General features: G+C 44.0%; 5 non-coding genes across 5 annotated transcripts; all 5 read left to right on the top strand.

Annotated features, from left to right (window-relative positions):
• The first annotated feature begins 7,945 nt into the window (after positions 1–7,945).
• Positions 7,946–8,018, top strand: TRNAV-UAC. Its single transcript has one exon. It is a non-coding gene; the product is annotated as a tRNA-Val (tRNA).
• Positions 8,019–8,528: 510 nt separating this feature from the next.
• Positions 8,529–8,601, top strand: TRNAV-CAC. Its single transcript has one exon. It is a non-coding gene; the product is annotated as a tRNA-Val (tRNA).
• A 3,493-nt stretch (positions 8,602–12,094) lies between these two features.
• Positions 12,095–12,167, top strand: TRNAA-UGC. Its single transcript has one exon. It is a non-coding gene; the product is annotated as a tRNA-Ala (tRNA).
• Positions 12,168–12,676: 509 nt separating this feature from the next.
• On the top strand, positions 12,677–12,749 carry TRNAV-CAC. Its single transcript has one exon. It is a non-coding gene; the product is annotated as a tRNA-Val (tRNA).
• Positions 12,750–16,434: 3,685 nt separating this feature from the next.
• TRNAV-CAC lies at positions 16,435–16,507 on the top strand. Its single transcript has one exon. It is a non-coding gene; the product is annotated as a tRNA-Val (tRNA).
• Positions 16,508–16,691: the final 184 nt, after the last annotated feature.

The raw sequence follows: 16,691 nt of genomic DNA, 5'->3' as shown, positions 1-16,691 counted from the left end.
ATTTGTAGAAAGACCTCAGGTGCTAGTGGAGGATCCTCAAAACATCTTGCTTCACTTTTATCCTTGTAGTTCTATTTTCAAGCCCTCATTCTCTACTAGCTGCAGGGGCTGGCTATCAAGGGCATTTATTTCAGAACTGCCCCTTTTTCTAACTTTGACTGCTGCTTCTCTCCTGTCCTGGGGCATTGCTATTGAAACCTGTTCCATTTCTTCCATCGTAGCTTTTCACTTCTCATGTTTGGCAGGGGTCTGCTTGCCTCTTACCTGAATGATGGAAAGGGTTGAGGGCATGGGATCAGATTGGGAAACACTTTTTCCTCTCTTTCTGCCCACTTCCAAACTTCCCCAGATGCTAGTCCTAAGGGCTGCTGCTTCTGTGGCTTATAAAGCATGCCAGTGTTAGTTAAATGCCCCGTTTGTTTGCCAGGACCTGTGTCTTTTCCATGTGTTGCATTTTGCAAAGCGTGGGCCTTCCCTTATTTATTTATTTATTTATTTATTTAAATTTTATTGGCAACTGGAACAATAACATAGCCATAGTCGCTTCAAATACAGAGCACTTAAACGTACAATAAAGCTTTTACAACCAATGTCTTGCCATTCTTTTTCTTTCCCCCCCCCCCCCCCCTATGTCATTCTCCCTGGTTGCTACGTGCGCCAATTATGGGAGTTTTGGGATTGGCTGCCTCCATCTCATCCTGTGGGAGCCCCGCAATGTCACCATATCCTTATAAGCGAGCCGCTCCGGACCTCCTTACCCATGGGAACTTGCACTTCCCCTGTACTCTCCCTCGTCTCAGAGCGCATTATACCAATGTAAAAAGGGCTCCCAAATTAAGACATGTTTTGCCACTGTATCCTGTTGCTGGGCCCTTATGTAAAACCACGAGTGCATAAGCCACAGCCGCTGTATAACTGACTCCGTCGCCGGCGGCCTGTCCTGCTTCCAATGTGCCGCCAGTTCCTGACGCACCGCGCTTAGCACGTGGTGCACCAACTATCTCACCCTCCTCGGCTACGCCTCTGGAAAGTCGGACAGCAAGAAGAGTGCCGGTTCAGAGGACACCGGGATACGTAGCTTCTGTGTTAGCGCCTGCCGGATCCATTGCCAAAACGATGTTATATTGGTGCATCCCCACCAAATATGTAAGTATGTCCCCTTTTGCGTACAGTTCCTCCAGCACTTTTCAGCTTGTGCCGGGTAGATTTTGTGCAACTTGGCCGGCATCAGGTACCACCTCGCCAATACTTTGTAGTTAGTCTCCATGATGTTGGCCGAGATAGTCCCTCGTGATGCTTGCAGAAAGCAAGTATTCCAGTGAGACTCCGTCCAATTTAAATTTAAGTCCTTTTCCCTGGCCTGCTGAAAACGGATGACGGGTCAGGGTCTTGTTTCAGATAACCAAACGTAGATATTTGAATGGTTCCTTTAATTCTTCCATTGTACTGCCACAAGCTTTCAAACGCCAAGCATTGCCTGCTGACATTCACTCTGATATAAGGTCCTGAAGACAATGTCGTATCTGGAGGGGGTAGCGATAATTACTCCCATCTGGGGAGGGGTCGTGTTTACATTGTAAATCCTCAAAGGAGTTTATGCGAGAGTCCTGAAACAATTGTCCATACCGCAAAATCCCCCACTTACTCCATCTATCCAGCCCAACCCCCCCTTCAAATACCCCACATCGTTGCTGATACAGCCCAATAGGTAATAGTGGAGTCACCACCTCCTTTCCCGTCAGCCTCTCCCGGCATTGACTCCAAATTTTTAACGTTGCCTGCGTAAAGGGATTTTTTACCTCTTTAGGGTACCCTTTCATTGGGAGCCCCCACACCCTCATATGTAGAGGCATTGCCCCCCCCCCCCCCCAGGCTTTGCTCCAGTTGAGCCCATAATTTTAGACGTCGCCCTGCAGCCCATTCCGGTATGACCCGGAGCTGTGCCGCTTGATAATACTTAATAAAATTGGGAACCGCTAGCCCCCCTTCCTCTCTAGGACGATACAGCACCCTCCTCGCTATTCGCGGTGGCCTTCTCCTCCATATTAAATGAAACACCTTGGTTTGCAGGGAGCGTAGGAATTTCGAGGGTACCTCTATCGGCAGCGACTGGAAGAGATACAACCATCTTGGTAATATATTCATTTTGATCACTGCCACTCTCCCCAACCATGACAGCTTATATGGAAACCATATATCCAGATCCCTAGTCATTTGCATCATCAAGGGAACATAGTTGAGATTAAACAACTGCCTCAAATTTGCAGACATTGTGATCCCTAGATATTTTATCCCCTTCGTGGCCCACTTGAAGGGAAATTTAGCCTGTAACACCAGGATCTGCTCCTCCGGCAGTGTTACATTCAAAATCTCGGTTTTGGTCATATTGACTTTGAACCCAGACATCCCACTAAATCTGTCCAGTTCTTTAACTAATACCGATAGGGTACTCTGAGGGTGAGCCACTGTAAACAGGAGGTCATCTGCGAACAGCGTGATTTTAGAACAATCTCCCCCTATATCCAATCCACTTATATCCCCATTTTGGCGAATAATAGCAGCCAATGGCTCCATAAATAGAGCAAATAAAAGAGGGGATAGGGGGCACCCCTGTCTGGTACCCCTCCCCAGCGCAAACGCCTCTGAGTAATAGCCATTCACTTTGACACAGGCTTTCGGGTTGGTATACATTGCTCTAAGCCAGCGGTTCTCAACCTATGGGTCGCCACCCCGGGCGCGAGGTCGAACTGCCCAAAAACGCAGGGGGTCGCGCGCTCCCGTCTCTCCCGCGCCGTTTTGCCGACGGGCGCTGTCAGCACGTTCAAGCCCAGCGGGAACGGCCAAGCGGCGCTAGAAGAAGCTCTGCACCCGCGGCTGGGCCTTTTCTTCTTCCTGCGCCCTGCCCCACCCCCCCCCCTCCCGTGACCCGGAACAGAAGTGAATCGTGGGTGCGCGGGAAGGAGAGAGAGCCGCGCCGCGTGAAAAAGTAGCAGCGGCGGCTTGCAGCATCGGCCCCCGAGCAGTGAGTTGAAGCAGCCGGTAATGGAGAAAGGAGAGAGCAGCACGAGCCTCCCGCGGCCGATGGGATTCTTCTTTCTTGGCCAGCGGAGGGCTGCGTGCAGCTCCCATTTGTGCTCAGGTGAGAGAAGAGGAAGTGAGTGAGAGAAAGAGAGAGAAGCAGCCAGCCAGCCTGTGTGTGATTGACTGGTCAGAGCAGCTGATGTGTGTGTGTGTATGTGAGAGACAATGAAAGTGATTGCTCAGGGAGGATGACTGATGTGTATGTGAGAGTGTGAGACATTAGTCAGGGAGGTGACTGATGTGTGTGTGAGAGTGTGGAGACATTAGTCAGGGAGGTGACTGATGTGTGTGTGTGAGAGAGAGAAAAAGCATGGAAGGGGTGAAGTCTGGGTATGTGAGAAAGCATGGGCGTAAGAAGCCTGGTGTTGTGGGGGTGAAAGAAAGCATGGGAGTGAGAAACCAGGGTGAGTGTGCATGCATGAGAGAGAGAGACTGCTTGGTAAGGTGATGGTGTGTGTGAGAGAAAAGACTGGTGTGTGTGTGTGAATGTGAGAGAATGTGATTCAGGGAATAGAAGCCTGTGCACGTGGAGAGTGAGCATGGAAATGAGAGAGACTGTGTGTGTGTAACAGAGAGAAAGTGATTATGGGAATGAGAAGCCTGTGCATGTGGAGAGAACAAGCATGGAGTGAGAGACTGGTGAGTGAGTGAGTGTGTGTGTGTGAGAGAGAGAGAGAGACAGAGAAAGTGATTATGAGAGTGAGAAGCCCATATATGTAAGTAGAACACGGGAGTGGGAAGCCTGTGGTGTGTGTGTGTGTGTGTATGGCATGAGAGAAACTGTTCAGGAAGGTGACTGGTGTGTGTGTGTGTGTGAGAAAGTGATTATGAGAGTGAGAAGCCCGTATATGTAAGTAGAACACGGGAGTGGGAAGCCTGTGTGTGTGTGTGTGTGTGTGTATGGCATGAGAGAAACTGTTCAGGAAGGTGACTGGTGTGTGTGTGCCAAAGACTGTTTGGGAGATGATTGGTGTGTGAGAGACAGAAACTGGTCATGGGGGCATGACTGGTATGGTGTGTGTGTGTGAGAGACATGGGCACTAAGGAAGAGACCATAAGTATAGAGCTTAGCTTCTACTGCTGCTTCTGGTGAGTGCCACGGCCTGCAGGGAAGGGGAGTAGGAGAGCTGCTGGAGGGGGGTAAGTAAAGGTGGCTTTTTAAGTTTATTTTTCTTGACTGCCATTTTAATGTGTGATGTCTGCTTTTTTGAAATATTTTATTGGTGTTTGGAGAATGTTTAATAGTTTTATGCGTTTTTAATTGTTGGATGTTCATAGCTGTTTTGAAACATTTATTCTGCTTATTAGTATAGTTTTACAATTATTTCTGTGTGGGGATCTATAGCTGCTTGCTAGTTCTGTTTTCCTAATAAGAGGTGTATTGGTTTTTAGGACCTGATTTAATATTTGTAGTGTTGCCTTTTCATAGATAGGGTTGCTCCTGTTTGAGTGTATTCCATAATACAGGTGTAACTGTGTGCGGATTAGTTTATGTGCATTACTACAGATCCTGGGAGTATGTTAGGTCGGTTCTGTGTCTGTTACCGAGATGAGATATTTTGCTAGCATGTAAGCGTTTGTATCGGTCTTATTTGTTGTGTTTTCTCAGAGGACATGCATTGGTGGTAAACTGCTGTCTTTTCATAAGAAGGGCTTATTGAGCCTGGAAATAGAAGGAGTTTGGTTGCTGTTACTGAGATGTCACTAGAACCAGAATATCTTTTTGTCGGGTGAGTGTGTATGGGGAATGTCATAATTCTCTGCTTTACATCCATTATTGTGGGTCAGGGGGGTTCCTCGTGGATACAAACTGTACTTTTACATCTAGCCCCGTGACGATCATGGGTCAGTGTGCCATGCATGTGAGAACCTATGGTGAGTTGGAGTTTACATTCACATTATAAATGTCATAATTAAATGATAAGAGTGCACTAAAATCCAACCCATCCATAACCCCCACCCCCATATGACCAAAGCCCCGCCCTCACCCCACCCCTCACGGGGCGAGGGCGGGGCGAGGGGTCACCGCAACATGAGGAACTGTATTGCGGGGGTCACGGCATTAGAAAGGTTGAGAACCACTGCTCTAAGCCATTGTTGGAAATTATAACCTAAGCCCACCTTACGCATAACCCCAAACAAAAACCCCCAGTGCACCCGGTCGAAGGCCTTTTCCGCATCCAAGCCTTCCCTTATTTAGAAATGTCTCCAGATCTTCCAAGTCCACTCTGATCCCTTCTCTACATACTTAGCAGAGGATGCTGCCACTGGAGATGATATAGTGGGTGGACTCTGAGGAACAATGCCAAGGGCATCAGATGTGCTCTCTAACTGTGCTGCCTGCTCTTCAGCCACATCCTAATTTTGTCCTGCCTCCCCCATCAAAGAACTGGATAAGGTGGCTAACACACTACTATAAAGGCCTCCCAAATTTTCCCCTTCTGGTACACTATCAATAGCTTCTATTTCAGGGAAAAAAAGTAATGACTCTTCATCTGAATAAAAAGCACTAGGAGTCGAGTGGAATCATTTAGACTAACTGTTTTATTAAAGCATGAGCTTTCGAGGACACAGTCCACACCATCAGATGCATGAAATGATGTACAGTTGATGTGTACAATATATACAGAACAGTGAGAAGACATGGGAAAAGGCAGGAAACGGTGTGGAGAGAGTGTGAATAGGATTGTAGTTTAGCCTACTGACAACTGAGGTAAGTGTGAATAGACAGAATGATCAGACAACAGTTCAGTTTATGCCTATTTGTAGTGAGTCATGAATCCATTGCTTCTGTTCAGCCCTTGGGTGATGGTATTTAGATTTTTAATGAGTTCCAATTCAGCAGTTTCAGGCTGGAGTGCTCCTTTGAAGTTTTCATGTAGGAGTACGGCAACCTTAAGGTCAGATAGAGAATGTCAAGGAAGGTTGAATGTTGTCATTTCTAACCTCAGGTTTAAATCCTTTTACCTTGTCCTTATAGATTGTCCCGTTTGTCCTATGTAGACAGAAGCGGGACTTTGCTGGCAGGTGTTGGCTTATATTAGATTGGAAGAAAAGCAGGAGAATGTGTCCCGCATGTTGCTGATGATGTTGTGTCCAGTGATGGCATTGTCTGGGATAATATGTGGAAAGTGTTGGCATCTCCTTTTCTGGCAAGGTCTGGGTCCTGGGTTGGTGTCCTTGTACTATTTGCAGCGGCTGATGAGTATCTTTTGAGGTTGAGGGGCTGCTACACCAGACTAGTACGGCTATCCTTCTGAAGATTTTTCATGTAAATCAGTGGAGGAAAATTTGGCTTTCACTGCAACCTCTGCAGCAACATTTTCTCTCTCGCTGAACACAGAAGATTGGAGAGAAAAACACTCACTGTTATCTGCACTCTGCAGCAGTGACACATCATCAAGCTCGTATGCCAGTTTCTTTAGCGTAAAGCTGGCTCCTGCTGTTGTAGTAGTCCAGAAGAAATCCCTCTTCAGTTTCAGGGCAGGACCTCATTTTTGGTTTTTACCAGTTCAAAAGTGCGCAATTTTGGACACATTTAAATTTACTTCATCTGCTCTGCCTTTCCCTCTCCCTCACATCATTGTATATATGTCACCGGGGATGTTAAGATTACAACAACGATTTAACATTTTTCCGTGGTATTATAATGCCCACTGCCTAGTGCCCACTGCACACACTTTGCCTTCTGCCAGGCAAACAGTGAGTGTCATCCTGTCTGCTCTGTCTGCACTATTTCTCTATCACAGACAGGCTTCACTATACAGCCTGTTATGCTGCACTTTCTGGCCTGCCTTCACTGCTCGTTTATGCCCAGTACTACCTAGCTCCCACTGCCCACACTGTGCCCACTGGCAGTCATACAGAGAATAAATAACTAATCTGAAGTGTAGCTAAGGCTTCAATCACGAAAAAGGATAAACAGAACAGCAAGCGAAGCAACACAAATCTACAATGATGCAGAGATATTGTGATGCCATGCTGCCTCCATGGTTTGTTTTCCTGTCTTGTGTTAATGGGCTGCCACAGCAAAAATCCTTACCAAGAACTCGGAGAGAGCTCAGTGCTATGCTTTCACACAGACAATGTCTAGAGAAACAATGCAGAGCAAGGCTGTGACTTGCTCATTCTTCGAGCTCAGCATCACTGTAACCCGCTCTGCGGCATTATAGGAGACTAGGAAAATGCTCCGCTGCGATACATCATAACTCTCATTGCTTGACGGAATGCCAATCCGTCCCTTCTCTGCAGCCTGCCCGCTCCACAGTGTATGAACCTTTCTCCATACATTTGCAACTGTTGCTATGCCTATGATTTCCATGGGTCTTTTGACTATAATTGCTTATAGAAATCATTCTGTTTAACAGAAATGAAACAAGTAGGATTCCTTTAGTTCACGGGTCCCCTTCAGCACATTTTGGACCCTAAGAGTTTAGAGTCAAACTTTAAAGCTTTTAAAAAAGCTCTAAAAGCATGGCTGTTCGAACAGGCTTATATTGACTATCTTGAAAAAAAGGACTAATTGGTTTAAAGAAACATTATTTTTATCTTTGTTTTATGTTCATTTGTTAATAATTGTTTAACAATTTTTTTTTTACTGTACCTTTTAGATATTTCAGTTTGATTTTATGATTTTGTAACATGTAAACCGTTATGATGCATATTATGAACGATGGTATACAAGAATTTTTAATAAATAAAATAAATAAATAAAAAAGAAACAAGTTGGCTCCACTGATTTCATTTTTTATATTTGTTTTCAATGAATGCACTTCTCTAGCTGAGATGCTTGTTCAATTAGTCCTCCTTTAGTCATGCATCAAGGGTTCGATGGTTGCTCACTGATTAAAAGAAGGGGTCAGTTGGTTCCATAGTGTAGTGGGTATCACATTTGCTTTACACACAGAAGGGCCTGGGTTCAATCCCCAGTGGAACCATTTTTAACTTGCTGCAGAAACAGGCATGAGTCTGAGTGCAAGGATAACTTAGATACCGAAAAAGCAAGTTGAAGACCAATGGGTTCCATATATGTGCAGTTGAAAACCCCACCTGTCAGGTTTTCAGGATACCCACAATCTATATGCGTGGGATAGATTTACAGGCCCTTCCTTCTAATGCTTGCTACTTGATCTCATGCGAATTCATAGCAGATATCGTCTTCCCCAGAAGAAGTGTGGGAATGTTACTGGAGACGAAATAAGGAAGCTTTAGGTAACTCCTAAGCCAACACCTTGTGTGGTAAAAAGAATTCAGCAGTGACTCTAGTAAAACACATTTTTCATGGTAGATGGGATGGCTCTTGGAAGATCTATTTTTCGCCAAGAGTAAAAAATGTTAGAATGTGAATGGTGGCTGAGGCGATTATCCCATGAATTATTCAAACAGTATTCTAAAATAACTGGATAGGTGTTTGAAAGTGTAATAAGGAAGTACTCACTCAAGGAAATGGTTCCATGGTGTAGAGGTTATCACATCTGTTTCACACACAGAAGGTCTTGGGTTCAAGTCCCAATGGAGCCACTTTATGTTTCTAGCAGTGGATGAGCATTTTATAGATGTTCAGCCATCAGCTGTATTGGTGTCAGTGAATGCTTGCATTGTTATGGGACCTTGATAGGAACAGCTTGGGAGCAATCCTACAAAGATCTTGCAAGCACAGCTATCCAGGAGGGTTGAGTGCAATAGAAGACAGTGACCATAACTGTCTTGCACTAGTCCTGTTGTCCCTGAGGTGGGCATCCCCTGTGATGGACTGCAGCAGTATATCCTTGGCAGTATGGACTGGAATGACAGGGCAGAATGAATGCAAAAGTTGGTCATTTCCCTGCAGTTACTCTCTCAGAGAAAATTAGCATTTGTCGAAAGACCTCAGGTGCTAGTGGAGGATCCTCAAAACATCTTGCTTCACTTTTATCCTTGTAGTTCTATTTTCAAGCCCTCATTCTCTACTAGCTGCAGGGGCTGGCTATCAAGGGCATTTATTGCAGAACTGCCCCTTTTTCTAACTTTGACTGCTGCTTCTCTCCTGTCCTGGGGCATTGCTATTGAAACCTGTTCCATTTCTTCCATCGTAGCTTTTCACTTCTCAGGTTTGGCAGGGGTCTGCTTGCCTCTTACCTGAATGATGGAAAGGGTTGAGGGCATGGGATCAGATTGGGAAACACTTTTCATCTTTTCTGCCACTTGCAAACTCCCCAGATGCTAGTCCTGAGGGCTGCTGCTTCTGTGGCTTATAAAGCATGCCAGTGTTAGTTAAATGCCCCATTTGTTTGCCAGGACCTGTGTCTTTGCCATGTGCTTGCATTTTGCAAAGCGTGGGCCTTCCCTTATTTAGAAATGTCTCCAGATCTTCCAAGTCCACTCTGATCCCTTCTCTACATACTTAGCAGAGGATGCTGCCACTGGAGCTGATATAGTGGGTGGACTCTGAGGAACAATGCCAAGGGCATCAGATGTGCTCTCTAACTGTGCTGCCTGCTCTTCAGCCACATCCTAATTTTGTCCTGTCTCCCCCATCAAAGAACTGGATAAGGTGGCTAACACACTACTATAAAGGCCTCCCAAATTTTCCCCTTCTGGTACACTATCAATAGCTTCTATTTCAGGGAAAAAAAGGAATGACTCTTCATCTGAATAAAAAAGCACTAGGAGTCGAGTGGAATCATTTAGACTAACTGTTTTATTAAAGCATGAGCTTTCGAGGACACAGTCCACACCATCAGATGCATGAAATGATGAACAGTTGATGTGTACAATATATACAGAACAGTGAGAAGACATGGGAAAAGGCAGGAAACGGTGTGGAGAGAGTGTGAATAGGACTGTAGTTTAGCCTACTGACAACTGAGGAAAGTGTGAATAGACAGAATGATCAGACAACAGTTCAGTTTATGCCTATTTGTAGTGAGTCATGAATCCATTGCTTCTGTTCAGCCCTTGGGTGATGGTATTTAGATTTTTAATGAGTTCCAATTCAGCAGTTTCAGGCTGGAGTGCTCCTTTGAAGTTTTCATGTAGGAGTACGGCAACCTTAAGGTCAGATAGAGAATGTCAAGGAAGGTAGAATGTTGTCATTTCTAACCTCAGGTTTAAATCCTTTTACCTTGCCTTATAGATTGTCCCGTTTGTCCTATGTAGACAGAAGCGGGACTTTGCTGGCAGGTGTTGGCATATATTAGATTGGAAGAAAAGCAGGAGAATGTGTCCCGCATGTTGCTGATGATGTTGTGTCCAGTGATGGCATTGTCTGGGATAATATGTGGAAAGTGTTGGCATCTCCTTTTCTGGCAAGGTCTGGGTCCTGGGTTGGTGTCCTTGTACTATTTGCAGCGGCTGATGAGTATCTTTTGAGGTTGAGGGGCTGCTACACCAGACTAGCACGGCTATCTCTCTGAAGATTTTTCATGTAAATCAGTGGAGGAAAATTTGGCTTTCACTGCAACCTCTGCAGCAACATTTTCTCTCTCGCTGAACACAGAAGATTGGAGCGAAAAACACTCACTGTTATCTGCACTCTGCAGCAGTGACACATCATCAAGCTCGTATGCCAGTTTCTTTAGCGTAAAGCTGGCTCCTGTTGTTGTAGTAGTCCAGAAGAAATCCCTCTTCAGTTTCAGGGCAGGACCTCATTTTTTGTTTTTACCTGCCGGTGCCAGTGCAAAAGTGCGCAATTTTGGACACATTTAAATTTCCTTCATCTGCTCTGCCTTTCCCTCTCCCTCACATCATTGTATATATGTCACCGGGGATGTTAAGATTATAACAACGATTTAACATTTTTCCGTGGTATTATAATGCCCACTGCCTAGTGCCCCCTGCACACACTTTGCCTTCTGCCAGGCAAACAGTGAGTGTCATCCTTTCTGCTCTGTGTGCACTATTTCTCTGTCACAGACAGGCTTCACAATACAGCCTGTTATGCTGCACTTTCTGGCCTGCCTTCACTGCTCGCTTATGCCCAGTACTACCTAGCTCCCACTGCCCACACTGTGCCCACTGGCAGTCATACAGATAATAAATAACTAATCTGAAGTGTAGCTAAGGATTCAATCATGAAAAAGGATAAACAGAACAGCAAGCGAAGCAACACAAATCTACAATGATGCAGAGATATTGTGATGCCATGCTGCCTCCATGGTTTGTTTTCCTGTCTTGTGTTAATGGGCTGCCACAGCAAAAATCCTTACCAAGAACTCGGAGAGAGCTCAGAGCTATGCTTTCACACAGACAATGTCTAGAGAAACAATGCAGAGCAAGGCTGTGACATGCTCAGCATCACTGTAACCCGCTCTGCGGCATTATAAGAGACTAGGAAAATGCTCCGCTGCGATACATCATAACTCTCATTGCTTGACGGAATGCCAATCCGTCCCTTCTCTGCAGCCTGCCCGCTCCACAGTGTATGAACCTTTCTCCATACATTTGCAACTGTTGCTATGCCTATGATTTCCATGGGTCTTTTGACTATAATTGCTTATAGAAATCATTCTGTTTGACAGAAATGAAACAAGTAGGTCCATGGTCCTACTTGTTTCATGGGTCCCCTTCAGCACATTTTGGACCCTAAGAGTTTAGAGTCAGAGTTTAAAGCTTTTAAAAAAGCTCTAAAAGCATGGCTTTTCAAACAGGCTTATATTGACTATCTTGAAAAAAAGGACTCATTGGTTTAAAGAAACATTATTTTTATCTTTGTTTTATGTTCATTTATTAATAATTGATTAACAATTTTATTTTTTATCATATTTTACAGTACCTTTTAGATATTTCAGTTTGATTTTATGATTTTGTAACATGTAAACCTTTGTGATGTATATTATGAACGATGGTATACAAGAATTTTTAATAAATAAACTAAATAAATAAAAAAGAATCAAGTTTTCTCCACTGATTTCATTTTTATATTTTGTTTTCAATGAATGCACTTCTCTAGCTGAGATGCTTGTTCAATTAGTCCTCCTTTAGGCGGGCATCAAGGGATCGACAGTTGCTCACAGATTAATAAAAGGGGTCAGTTGGTTCCATAGTGTAGTGGGTATCACATCTGCTTTGCACACAGGAGAGCCTGGGTTCAATCCCCAGTGGAGCCATTTTTAACTTCCTGCAGAAACAGGCATGAGTCTGAGTGCAAGGATAACTTAGATACCGAAAAAGCAAGTTGAAGACCAATGGGTTCCATATATGTGCAGTGGAAACCCCACCTGTCAGGTTTTCAGGATATCCACAATCTATATGCGTGGGATAGATTTACAGGCCCTTCCTTCTATGCTTGCTACTTGATCTCATGCGAATTCATAGCAGATATCGTCTTCCCCAGAAGAAGTGTGGGAATGGTTACTGGAGACGAAATAAGGAAGCTTTAGGTAAACTCCTAAGCCAACATCTTGTGTGGTAAAAAGAATTCAGCAGTGACTCTAGTAAAACACATTTTTCATGGTAGATGGGATGGCTCTTGGAAGATCTATTTTTTGCCAAGAGTAAAAAATGTTAGAATGTGAATGGTGGGTGAGGCGATTATCCCATGAATTATTCAAACAGTATTCTAAAATAACTGGTAGGTGTTTGAAAGTGTAATAAAGAAGAGATCAGACAAGGAAATGGTTCCATGGTGTAGAGGTTATCACATCTGTTTCACACACAGAAGGTCTTGGGTTCAAGTCCCAATGGAGCCACTTTATGTTTCTAGCAGTGGATGAGCATTTTAAAGATGTTCAGCCATCAGCTGTATTGGTGTCAGTGAATGCTTGCATTGCTATGGGACCTTGTTAGGAACAGCTTGGGAGCTATCCTACAAAGATCTTGCAAGCACAGCTATCCAGGAGGGTTGAGTGCAATAGAAGACTGTGACGATAACTGTCTTGCACTAGTCCTGTTGTCCCTGAGGTGGTCATCCCCTGTGATGGACTGCAACAGTATATCCTTGGCAGTATGGACTGGAATGACAGGGCAGAATGAATGCAAAAGTTGGTCATTTCCTTGCAGTTACTCTCTGAGAGAAAATTAGCATTTGTAGAAAGACCTCAGGTGCTAGTGGAGGATCCTCAAAACATCTTGCTTCACTTTTATCCTTGTAGTTCTATTTTCAAGCCCTCATTCTCTACTAGCTGTAGGGGCTGGCTATCAAGGGCATTTATTGCAGAACTGCCCCTTTTTCTAACTTTGACTGCTGCTTCTCTCCTGTCCTGGGGCATTGCTATTGAAACCTGTTCCATTTCTTCCATCGTATCTTTTCACTTCTCATGTTTGGCAGGGGTCTGCTTGCCTCTTACCTGAATGATGGATGGGATCAGATTGGGAAACACTTTTCCTCTTTTCTGCCACTTCCAAACTCCCCAGATGCTAGCCCTAAGAGCTGCTGCTTCTGTGGCTTATAAAGCATGCCAGTGTTAGTTAAATGCCCCATTTGCTTGCCAGGACCTGTGTCTTTGCCATGTGCTTGCATTTTGCAAAGCGTGGGCCTTCCCTTATTTAGAAATGTCTCCAGATGTTCCAAACCCACTCTGATCCCTTCTCTACATACTTAGCAGAGGATGCTGCCACTGGAGCTGATATAGTGGGTGGACTCTGAGGAACAATGCCAAGGGCATCAGATGTGCTCTCTAACTGTGCTGCCTGCTCTTCAGCCACATCCTAATTTTGTCCTGCCTTCCCCATCAAAGAACTGGATAAGGTGGCTAACACACTACTATAAAGGCCTCCCAAATTTTCCCAATCTGGTACGGTATCAATAGCTTCTATTTCAGGGAAAACAAGTAATGACTCTTCATCTGAATAAAAAAGCACTAGGAGTCGAGTGGAATCATTTAGACTAACTGTTTTATTAAACACCATCAGATGCATGAAATGATGTACAGTTGATGTGTACAATATATACAGAACAGTGAGAAGACATGGGAAAAGGCAGGAAACGGTGTGGAGAGAGTGTGAATATGATTGTAGTTTAGCCTACTGACAACTGAGGTAAGTGTGAATAGACAGAATGATCAGACAACAGTTCAGTTTATGCCTATTTGTAGTGAGTCATGAATCCATTGCTTCTGTTCAGCCCTTGGGTGATGGTATTTAGATTTTTAATGAGTTCCAATTCAGCAGTTTCAGGCTGGAGTGCTCCTTTGAAGTTTTCATGTAGGAGTATGGCAACCTTAAGGTCAGATAGAGAATGTCAAGGAAGGTTGAATGTTGTCATTTCTAACCTCAGGTTTAAATCCTTTTACCTTGCCTTATAGATTGTCCCGTTTGTCCTAGGTAGACAGAAGCGGGACTTTGCTGGCAGGTGTTGGCATATATTAGATTGGAAGAAAAGCAGGAGAATGTGTCCCGCATGTTGCTGATGATGTTGTGTCCAGTGATGGCATTGTCTGGGATAATATGTGGAAAGTGTTGGCATCTCCTTTTCTGGCAAGGTCTGGGTCCTGGGTTGGTGTCCTCGTACTATTTGCAGCGGCTGATGAGTATCTTTTGAGGTTGAGGGGCTGCTACACCAGACTAGCACGGCTATCCCTCTGAAGATATTTCATGTAAATCAGTGGAGGAAAATTTGGCTTTCACTGCAACCTCTGCAGCAACATTTTCTCTCTCGCTGAACACAGAAGATTGGAGAGAAAAACACTCACTGTTATCTGCACTCTGCAGCAGTGACACATCATCAAGCTCGTATGCCAGTTTCTTTAGCGTAAAGCTGGATCCTGCTGTTGTAGTAGTCCAGAAGAAATCCCTCTTCAGTTTCAGGGCAGGACCTCATTTTTGGTTTTTACCTGCCGGTGCCAGTGCAAAAGTGCGCAATTTTGGACACATTTAAATTTACTTCATCTGCTCTGCCTTTCCCTCTCCCTCACATCATTGTATATATGTTACCGGGGATGTGTAAGATTACAACAACGATTTAACATTTTTCCGTGGTATTATAATACCCACTGCCTAGTGCCCACTGCACACACTTTGCCTTCTGCCAGGCAAACAGTGAGTGTCATCCTTTCTGCTCTGTGTGCACTATTTCTCTGTCACAGACAGGCTTCACAATACAGCCTGTTATGCTGCACTTTCTGGCCTGCCTTCACTGCTCGCTTATGCCCAGTACTACCTAGCTCCCACTGCCCACACTGTGCCCACTGTCAGTCATACAGAGAATAAATAACTAATCTGAAGTGTAGCTAAGGCTTCAATCACGAAAAAGGATAAACAGAACAGCAAGCGAAGCAACACAAATCTACAATGATGCAGAGATATTGTGATGCCATGCTGCCTCCATGGTTTGTTTTCCTGTCTTGTGTTAATGGGCTGCCACAGTAAAAATCCTTACCAAGAACTCGGAGAGAGCTCAGTGCTATGCTTTCACACAGACAATGTCTAGAGAAACAATGCAGAGCAAGGCTGTGACATGCTCATTCTTCGAGCTGGCTTATATTGACTATCTTGAAAAAAAGGACTAATTGTTTTAAAGAAACTTTATTTTTATCTTTGTTTTATGTTCATTTGTTAATAATTGATTAACAATTTTATTTTTTTTTTTTACTGTACCTTTTAGATATTTCAGTTTGATTTTATGATTTTGTAACATGTAAACCGTTGTGATGTATATTATGAACGATGGTATACAAGAATTTTTATTAAATAAAATAAATAAATAAAAAAGAAACAAGTTGGCTCCACTGATTTCATATTTATATTTTGTTTTCAATGAATGCACTTCTCTAGCTGAGATGCTTGTTCAATTAGTCCTCCTTTAATCGAGCATCAAGGGTTCTACGGTTGCTCACAGACTTAAAGAAGTGGTCAGTTGTTTCCATAGTGTAGTGGGTATTACATCTGCTTTACATGAAGGGCTTGGGTTCAATCCCCAGTGGAGCCATTTTTAACTTCTGCAGAAACAGGCATGAGTCTGAGTGCAAGGATTACTTAGATACCGAAAAAGCAAGTTGAAGACCAATGGGTTCCATATATTTGCAGTGGAAACCCCACCTGTCAGGTTTTCAGGATACACACAATGTTTATGCAAGGGATAGATTTACAGGCCCTTCCTTCCATGCGTGCTACTTGATCTCATGCGAATTCATAGCAGATATCGTCTTCCCCAGAAGAATTGTGGGAATGGTTACTGGAGACGAAATAAGGAAGCTTTAGGTAAACTCCTAAGCCAACACCTTGTGTGGTAAAAAGAATTCAGCAGTGACTCTAGTAAAACAAATTTTTCATGGTAGATGGGATGTCTCTTGGAAGATCTATTTTTTGCCAAGAGTAAAAAATGTTAGAATGTGAATGGTGGCTGAGGCGTTTATCCCATGAACTATTCAAACAGTATTCTAAAATAACTGGATAGGTGCTTGAAAGTGTAATAAGGAAGCTACCAGACAAGGAAATGGTTCCATGGTGTAGAGGTTATCACATCTGTTTCACACACAGAAGGTCTTGGGTTCGAGTCCCAATGGAGCCACTTTATGTTTCTTGCAGTGGATGAGCATTTTATAGATGTTCAGCCATCAGCTGTATTGGTGTCAGTGAATGCTTGCATTGTTATGGGACCTTGTTAGGAACAGCTTGGGAGCAATCCTACAAAGATCTTGCAAGCACAGCTATCCAGGAGGGTTGAGTGCAATAGAAGACAGTGACGATAACTG

The sequence above is a fragment of the Rhinatrema bivittatum genome, chromosome 2, assembly GCF_901001135.1.
Source record: "Rhinatrema bivittatum chromosome 2, aRhiBiv1.1, whole genome shotgun sequence".
NCBI classification, from domain to species: Eukaryota; Metazoa; Chordata; class Amphibia; order Gymnophiona; family Rhinatrematidae; genus Rhinatrema; species Rhinatrema bivittatum.
Note: the sequence above shows the minus strand (reverse complement) of the source record. Positions and strands in the feature narration are given on the sequence as shown.